Genomic DNA, 8,719 nt, shown 5'->3' on the forward strand with positions numbered 1-8,719 from the left:
GCCACAACATTTTCACACATGCATCAGGAGCCGTGCGATGTTTCGGTGGCATAGCCAGGCCCCGAAGGCCACCCCGAATCCCAGTTGAACAGGAGATCTAGCCCTTTGACTTTTGCCGGACGGGCTTTGACCAGTGGTCTCTTCCACCTGGTTGCGACAGGTCTGCCCATAGCAACATCCCCGAACACGATCTGGACACAACCCACCATTAGATTCCCTCCGGTTCTACCGGACCCGCACGATTCCCACTCCAAGTGACGACGACGCTGCCGTCCGCGGAAGGGGGGCCACACCACGGAGCCCCAAGACGGGTGTCTACGCATGCCACAAAACTTTCACACATGCATCAGGATCCATGCGATGTTGACGCCCCGAAGGCCACCCTCTAACCAGATTCCCTTCGATGTCGACCAGTTCCCCCCTCCGTGACACGGCGGCAACGACGTCCATGAGGGGGGCAATCGATATACCATTGGGGTATGATTTTTGTTTAGACAAGGCACATTTGTATTGTAAAAAAAATAAAAAAAATAATACTAAAAAAAATACAGGTATGCCTACAATAAGGCTGTAGGCATAGCTGCACACACCGATCTGAGGTATGCCTACGGTAAGGCCGTTGGCATAGTTGTGCACACGGTCATGGATCGATGACGTGGCGATGCACGCAGATTGATAACGTGGCAGAGGGCATGCGCCAGGCCTACGCCAACGGCTATGCCGTCGACATATCTCTGCCACGGTAAACTAAAAAAAATACAGGTATGCCTACGGTAAGGCCGTAGGCATATCTGCGCACACCGATCTAAGGTATGCCTACGGTATGGCCGTAGGCATAGCTGTGCACACGGTTGTGGATCGATGACATGGCCATGCACGCGGATCGATGACGTGGAGGCGTCCAGGATCGGGGATGTCAATATATCTATGCCAGCTATGCCGACGGCCTAGCCGTAGGCATAGGCTCCACGTGGTAGCCCTATGCCTATGGCTAAGCCGTAGGCATAGTTTTTGTCTCATTTTTTTTCTCTTTTTCCTGTTTGATTTCAATGCCGACGGCCGCCGTTAGCCCCGTCGGAATAGTTCCTACACCGTCAAACGGTCGCCTCTGACCGGGTAGGCGGGCCTCATCTAAGCCGACGGCATCATCTATGCCGACGGCCCCCGTAGGCGTACCTCCAGAGGTCCCGACGGCCCCCGTCGGCGTACCTCCAGAGGTCCCGACGGCCCCCGTCGGCGTAGATCAACATATGCCGACGGCTTTTCTATGCCTACGGCCTGCCCTAGGCCGTCGGGATATATCAATCTATGCCTACGGGGGCCGTCGGCATAGATGTGGCCGTCGGCAACTACGTTAATTCTGGTAGTGGCTACTACAAACCATCCGACTTATTTCCCCAGGAAATAAGTCAGGTTCCCAGCCGTCCGATCAAAAGCCCTCGATATGTTGGATCGGTCAATTTAGACCGCGTCGCTCTCACGCAATAGCACGCCGCGCGTGGCCTCGTCTTGCTCGCGTCGCTGCCGAATCAAAAAAAAAACACGCACACGGGATCCCTGAGATAGGCGCGGTGAGCTCTGGCGAGCACCTGAACTAGCTCGTAGTCGCAGCCGCCATGCCGCGCTCGTTCGCAGCACCAGGCTCGGCCCAGCGTCATTCCTCGCCATGCAAACGCATTACCGCCGCCGGTCATGGCAACACCGTAGACTCCAGGCGTGGCAGCAGAGCTTCACTGCAATGGGCTCCCCCCAAGAGGCGCCGGCAACGCTGCACCAAGCCACCCACAAGCACAGCGATGCAGCCCCGGGACCCGTCGCGCGAGGGCAGCCCCATTGCAGCTCCACCGCATGTGCCAAGCAGCTCCATTGCAGCTCCGTCGTCGGCGTCGAGCGCTCCATTGCAGCTCCGTCGCCTGTGCCGAGCAGCTCCAGTGCAGCTCCACCGCCTGCGTCGAGTTCTCCAATGCAGCCCCGCCGCCTGCGCTGAGCGGCTCCCCCCGCCGTCGCTCGAGTACTGCAACGGCACACGAGGTTACATTGCATCACCGACGAGGTTGCAACGCACAGTGATGGCCGTGGACACAGTTGTTGTGTCGCATACTGGCGGCCGTCGACGCGTTGGTGCGTTGCAGCACCAGCGTCCGTCGACGAGCGCCGTTTCGTATCGCCGGCAGCACCTCCCGGTTCCCCCGCTGTTGTGGTGGTGGCGTGGTGCTCATCATGGCTCCCCTCCATGGGCGCTGCTTTGCAGCTATGCCGCCTCCAGCTATGCAGCGGAGGAGCTCCGGCTGTTGGTGCCGACGGCCGGCGTCAAAGCTCACCTTCCTAGCTGTTGTGGTGGTGCTCGGCTGCTCGGCATGGCTAATCTCTTGGCGATGGGATGCATGAGGAAGAAAGAAGAAGAAATGAATGGAGGAGCTGCGTTAGAGATAAGACAAGGTTGGAGCGAAGCGGTGGGCAGCCGCAGCCTGACGCGGCACGTGGCACGTAGAGAAGGGGGCTTACAAGAGAGAAAGATAAGTCGGATGATTATTAACGTTTTCCTTGTCCAAAGGCAAACGATATAACGGCATGTACCTATCTTAATGATGAGGTGGAAGGGAGAGAACTCATAAGAAAAGGGATCCGGCTTGCCTATTCCCTTCCCATGCTCCCATCCGTGCTCCTACTTCATCCTACGGTCGTTATTTTTCTTTTTTCCTTTCTGATCTAATCATCTCCCTTCTGATTTTAAGGTGGTGGGGCCGGGTCTTATTTTGTTCCAATCAAATCATGCCACATATGCGGGAGCACGGATGGGCACACACGGGGAGCAGGCAAGTCTCTTAGCACAATTTATCTCACCATGTTTTAAGGAATGACTAGTTATTTAAGATAAGGCTAAGATATAACCTATTGTAGATATATTTTTTTGTCATCTATAAATTACATGCAAGACTTAAGATAAGATAGTCTTATCAACCATTGTACATGCCCTAAGTTAACTATTGAAACAACTTGAGCAACAACGGCAAACTCACTGTTGGCACACATTAGGGCCCATACTCTGCCGGGACAACTAAATCATTGCCCATAATCTACCAAAACTGTCTTTGGCACGAAGCTAAAATAGTATGAGGCCTAAGAGCGCGCCAACGAGGAAAAAACGTGAGAGTAACGAAAAAATTTGGCCTGAAAAAGAACATAGACGTGTCGGCCCTCCACATCGAAATTCATCTGTGCCCTCCAAATCGAAATTCATCTCTATCCTCCCCGAAGCAGCAGAGTGTCGGCCCTCCTCTCCCGTGAGCAACTCTGCCTCCCACTAGTAGAAAACCACCAATTAGTCCCGGTTCGTAAGGGCCTTTAGTCCCGGTTCGGGAACCGGGACTAATGGGTCGTTACTAATACCTCAATCCATTAGTCCCGGTTCAAACACGAACCAGGACCAATGTGCCTCCACGTGGCCCTGTGCGCCGAGCCCAGTCAGGGGGCCTTTGGTCCCGGTTGGTGGCTCCAACCGGAACCAAAAGGCATCCACGTGTCTGCATTCCAGTGGCTAGGGTTTTTGTTTTTTTTTTGAAAGGAGGGGGGTTGGGGGGTTTTGGGGGGTTAATTTAGGTGTTTCGTATATTGTGTTAGCTAGCTAATTAATAGAGAGAAGTGTCCTCTCTTATGTCCGTGCTTGCTCGACGCCACGTAGTATATATACATAAGTGATCGAGAGAACCATTCAGTACAGAAGTTCGTCATGCATACCGAGAGAAGTGATCGATCGACCTCTCCTTCTCCGAGAGATTGGTCGAACAACAAGTTTTACTGGCTACATACATGTACAATCTATATAACATCTCTTAATTACAAACCACTAGCATTTGAATTCAAGTTCCACATGGTATTCTCCGGCTTTACTGAAGACGTGTTCAAGAAAGAATCCCGCCAATTCCTCTTGAATTGCTTTAATGCGATCTGGTGGTAGGAGTTCATCCCGCATCTGCCACGTCTAATTAATTTGAAGAAGGGGGTTAATTAATACATATATATGAATGAAACTCAACAGAAATGATGGTGTAATAAAATGAAATTGTGAATATTATTGCTTACGCACTTCATATTGTCTTTTAGAGTAGCCCCGCTTGTTTTTCAAAGTCGCGTTGTGGATGAACTCGCACACGTAGTATCCACAGAAATCATTCTCTTCCTCCTGCCACAAGCACTTTACGAGAAATAGAGGTCAATCAAACTGATAATGAAGCATTATATAAATGGCATTGATGAAAGTATAGCTATAGAATCAACGGGAGATACGCGCCAGTAGTACTTACTTTCGGGTATGTATATCGCAGCTCCTTCGGCAGTCCCGGAGCTTGTGCGGTGAACTGTTTCCAAACCCTGCAAGACAAAGAAAATATTTGTTATTACTTGAGATATCAGGAAATGAACAAAAAGTTGCCGATATGGTGCGATAATGATCGATTGAACTTACTTGCTCAGCATTTCAGTCATGTCCGCATAGGTGCTGGGATCTTTCCGTCTGGAGTCTAAGATGGTTACTAGTCCACGCTCAAGCTTAATCTCCAGAAGAATATAGTGGAACCTGCACGCATGCATAACTCATCAATTACATTAACCTTGCTCGAGTAATAAGGAAAACCGAATATGCACACAACAGTAACACTCACGGGCCGTGGTAAGGAAAGAGTATGGTATCTTTGTTTTGATTTTTGATCAATGATTGTAGCAAGTTGTCCTCGGCCTCTTCGGCGCGCTTTTTAACCAGAAAAACATCTATGATATTTGTGTTAATGAACCCAATATCATAGATTTCATTTTTTTTGCACTCGACGATCTTCAATCTGCATAATATATTGAGGATAATTAATTATAAATACATGCAATGAAAGAGCCGAGCTATATATACAGACTAATGACAGAAATAGTACTTACAGGCAGTAGCAAAAGACCATTAATTTATCGAGGGCCTTTTGATTGAAGAACTCGAAGAACTCCTCAAATGGAATAGACAACAGATCATTTGAAACGAGGTCGTGCTCCTCTTTAATTTTCAGATACAAAGTGTTCGTCCCCTCAGACTCTCTGCAGGTTTTCATGTACCAACTATGGAATCTTTGCATCATTGTTGTCAGAGACTTTTCATCTTTGACGAGAGGCTTCCCGTACTCGTATCTGAATAAGTCCACCTCCATGAAATCAGGAAGTGCATCGTCAGGCCGGTAATCTCCAAGATTGCCATAACCGGCCACCGTCCCCGGAGGATTAGACACATTGAGCGGGGGGCACGATTGCTGTGCTTGTTCGCCGAGCTGGGCAATTTTTTTCCCCTTTGCTCGTTGTTCTTTTGACCTTTTATCACTGACAGTAGTTCCCGACCGCTTGGCTTGGAGATATGTCTGTTCAGTAATGCGCTCATAGTTGGTTCTCGGCGGAGACTTTGGTGGTTTCCTCAGGGCATCAAGAGTGCGCTTTGCTTTCACCGGATCGACCTTCTCCTCCGGAGGTGGATGTATCTTTGCTTTCACCCCTTCAAAGAACTCCTTCACGTGGGTCTGCACGATCGTATCGGCTTCCTCCTCGGTCCTCTCGTACGATAACTTCTCTAGAGGCTTTAGAGGTGGACCGTATCTGTATTGCCTCTCTCTTCTTGTGCTGCTAGACACCGGAGCAGACGGAGCGGCTGCGGCGTCTGTCTGCTTTCGTGCTTTCTTACGAGGCGGAGGAGAAGGACTACGACGCGTCGGAGCAGCCGGGGCGGCGGCGGGTCTCTTCCGCCCTTGCTGGCGAGGCGGAGAAGGAGGAGGCGGAGTGCCGCCACGCGCCGGAGAAGGAGGCGGAGTGCCGCCACGCGTGCCCTGATCGTCACTCGCCGGAGGAGGAGGCAGAGTGCCCTGACTCGCCGGAGGAGGAGGAGGAGGCGGAGGCGTCCAGTTCAGAAGGTCGATGAGCTCCTTCCTCCATAGGCATGGAGTCTTCACAGCAGAACCCAGCCTAGTCTCCCCTTCACCGGTAGGGTGCTCAAGCGCGAGGTCCTCAAATCCCTCCGTTATTTCATCAACCATCACCTTAGCAAATCCTTCTGGAATCGGCTGGCAGTGATAAGTTGTGCCGGGTCCACTAGGATAAACTTGGCCAACAGCCGCCTTGACCTTCAAATTCATGCATCGCGCCATAATGTGGCAATTTTGAGACTCCGTGATACCATCCACGGGATAGCTAGCAGGAGCCGTCAAGACATGCTCCGGCTGAAGCAGCTCGGTGGAAGCAACGCTGCTTCTCCGCTGAGATGGCGGGGTAGCTTCGGGGGAAGCTTCGGCATGTCGTTTGTTGCGATCTGCTGCTTCTCGTTCCTCTTCTCGATCCTCTAGCCCCATTACCCTTCCAAGCAACGCCTGCATTTGGTCCTGCTCCAGTTTCTTCCTCCTCTCGTGGGTTTTGTAACCCCCTGCGTCCGGAAAACCAACCTTCCACGGAAGGGAGCCTGGCGTGCCTCGTGTCCGTCCAGGGTGCTCGGGATTCCCAAGGGCCAGTGTGAGCTCGTCCTTCTCCCTGTTTGGAAGGAATTTCCCTCGCTGCGCTGCATCGATATAGTGTCGAAGTTTCTTGACTGGTGTTTGCAGTTGCTCGTCCGTCCACTGACACTGCCCTGTTACAGGGTCCAAGGTTCCGCCAGCCCCGAAGAACCAAGTCCGGCAACGGTCTGGCCAGCGCATTGTCTCTGGTTCGATCCCTTTTTCAAGCAGATCATGCTCAGCCTTGGACCACTTAGGCCGGGCTTTGAGGTAGCCACCTGACCCCGTGCGATGGTGAAGCTTCTTCTTCGCAGCATTTTTCTTGTTTGTCTCCGACATCTTCTTACTCTTTTCTGATGTCTTGTGGGCCACAAATGCGGGCCAGTGATCTTTGATCTTCTCATATTTGCCGATGAATTCTGGTGTCTCTTTTTTCTTGACAAACTGGTTCAGCTCTTTCCTCCACCTCCTCATTAGGCCAGCCATCTTCTTAAGAGCACAAGACTTGATTAATTGCTCTATAACTGGCTTCTCCGGATCCTCCTCTGGCGGTAGGGTGAAATTTGCCTTCAGCTCATTCCAAAGATCTTCTTTCTGCATATCATTGACATAAGACACCTCAGCGTCTTCATCCTTAGCAGGCTTATACCATTGCTGGATGCTGATCGGGATCCTGTCCCTAACAAGAACCCCGCACTGAGCAGAAAATGCCTTCTTTGTCCGGATGGGTTCAATCGGTTCGCCGTCGGGCGCGATTTCTATGATCTCAAACTTTTCATCTGAGCTCAACTTTTTCTTCGGGCCTCGTCTCCTTACCGAAGTTGTGCTCGATCCGGAGGGCTAGAAATTATAAGGAAGAAAGACGACAGTACTTAATATGTGTACATATACCAAAACAATGGATGCATCAATTAACTTGTCAGCACGGGCTTAACTAATATATATATACCTGGCCGGACTCGGTTCGGTGACTCGGCTCGGCACGGTCTCCTTCGTCTTGTACCTCCATTGTGTCACCGGAGCCATCATGAACATAGTCCTCCTCTTGTTCCGGCATTAATGGGTCGAAGCCATCATAATCATAGCCCTCTTCTTCATCCATCTGACCAACGGTGTCGATGAGAAATGACGCAACATCATCACTTCCATTTGCGATTATTTCCCCCAACATCGCTTCTGTTTCTTCGTCTCGGGAGTGCTCCATAGTTTCTGCAAATATTGACAACATGTCAATTATTATTCAAACATGGTACATACTGGCAAACGTAGAACTAGCTAGCTAATCACAATAAGGAATCATGTTAGTGGCCTCGACGCTGCTTCTCTAGGGTTTGGGGTCGCCTCGACACAAAGCTTCAAGTGTTTGGGGTGGCCTCGACGATAACGCTCTTTTAACTTGATAAATTTGGGTGGCCTCGAGAGAGTTAATTTGTCGGGTAGGAGCGCGGCGGGAGGGGGTACGTAGGAGACCTGCAACATCGTTTTCTCTCTAGGGTTTGGGTGTCCTCGAGAGTTTTGGTCGAGCGAGAGGGCCGAGGGGGGTGCTGCAGTTGTATCTAGAGGGGGTTATATCGACAACGACGCGACATACATATACATGGAAAAATAATGTTATCGGGGAGGGGGTATCGATCGGTACCACCCCCTCGTGTTGAAGTTTCTTCTTTCTCCTTTCCTTTCTTTCTTCTTATCCTCTTCTTTTTCTTCTTCTCCCTCGAGAAAGGAAAATAATTAAGGAAAAGGAAGAAAAGAGGAAGAAGGAAGAAGGAAGAAGAAGAAGAAGTAAAAGAAAAAAAAAGAGGAGAAGAAGAAAGGAATAGAGGAGAAGAAGAAAAAATAGAATTTCTCCTTTCTCCTCTATTCCTTTCTTCTTCTCCTCTTCTTTTTCTTGTTTTTTCCTCTTCTTATTTATTTCTCCTCTTCTTCCTCTCCTCTTTTTCTCCTTTCTTCCTCTTCTTATTTTCCTTTTTCCTCTCATTCTTTTAGTATTGCTTGTTTTAAAAAAAATGTTCAAATAGAAAATTTCGAAAAAAAACAAAGGTTTTGCCTAATGCATTGTTCATATGAATATACAAACATTTGCATATTCTACAATAATTAATATCAACAAAAAAAATCTATGAACAGAAAAAAAATGAACTTTTCTAAAAATCTATCTTTTGCATATATGAAAACATTAATACACATATGAACAATAAATACATATATCAACA

This window comes from Triticum dicoccoides, chromosome 7B (assembly GCF_002162155.2).
Source record: "Triticum dicoccoides isolate Atlit2015 ecotype Zavitan chromosome 7B, WEW_v2.0, whole genome shotgun sequence".
Lineage (NCBI taxonomy): Eukaryota > Viridiplantae > Streptophyta > Magnoliopsida > Poales > Poaceae > Triticum > Triticum dicoccoides.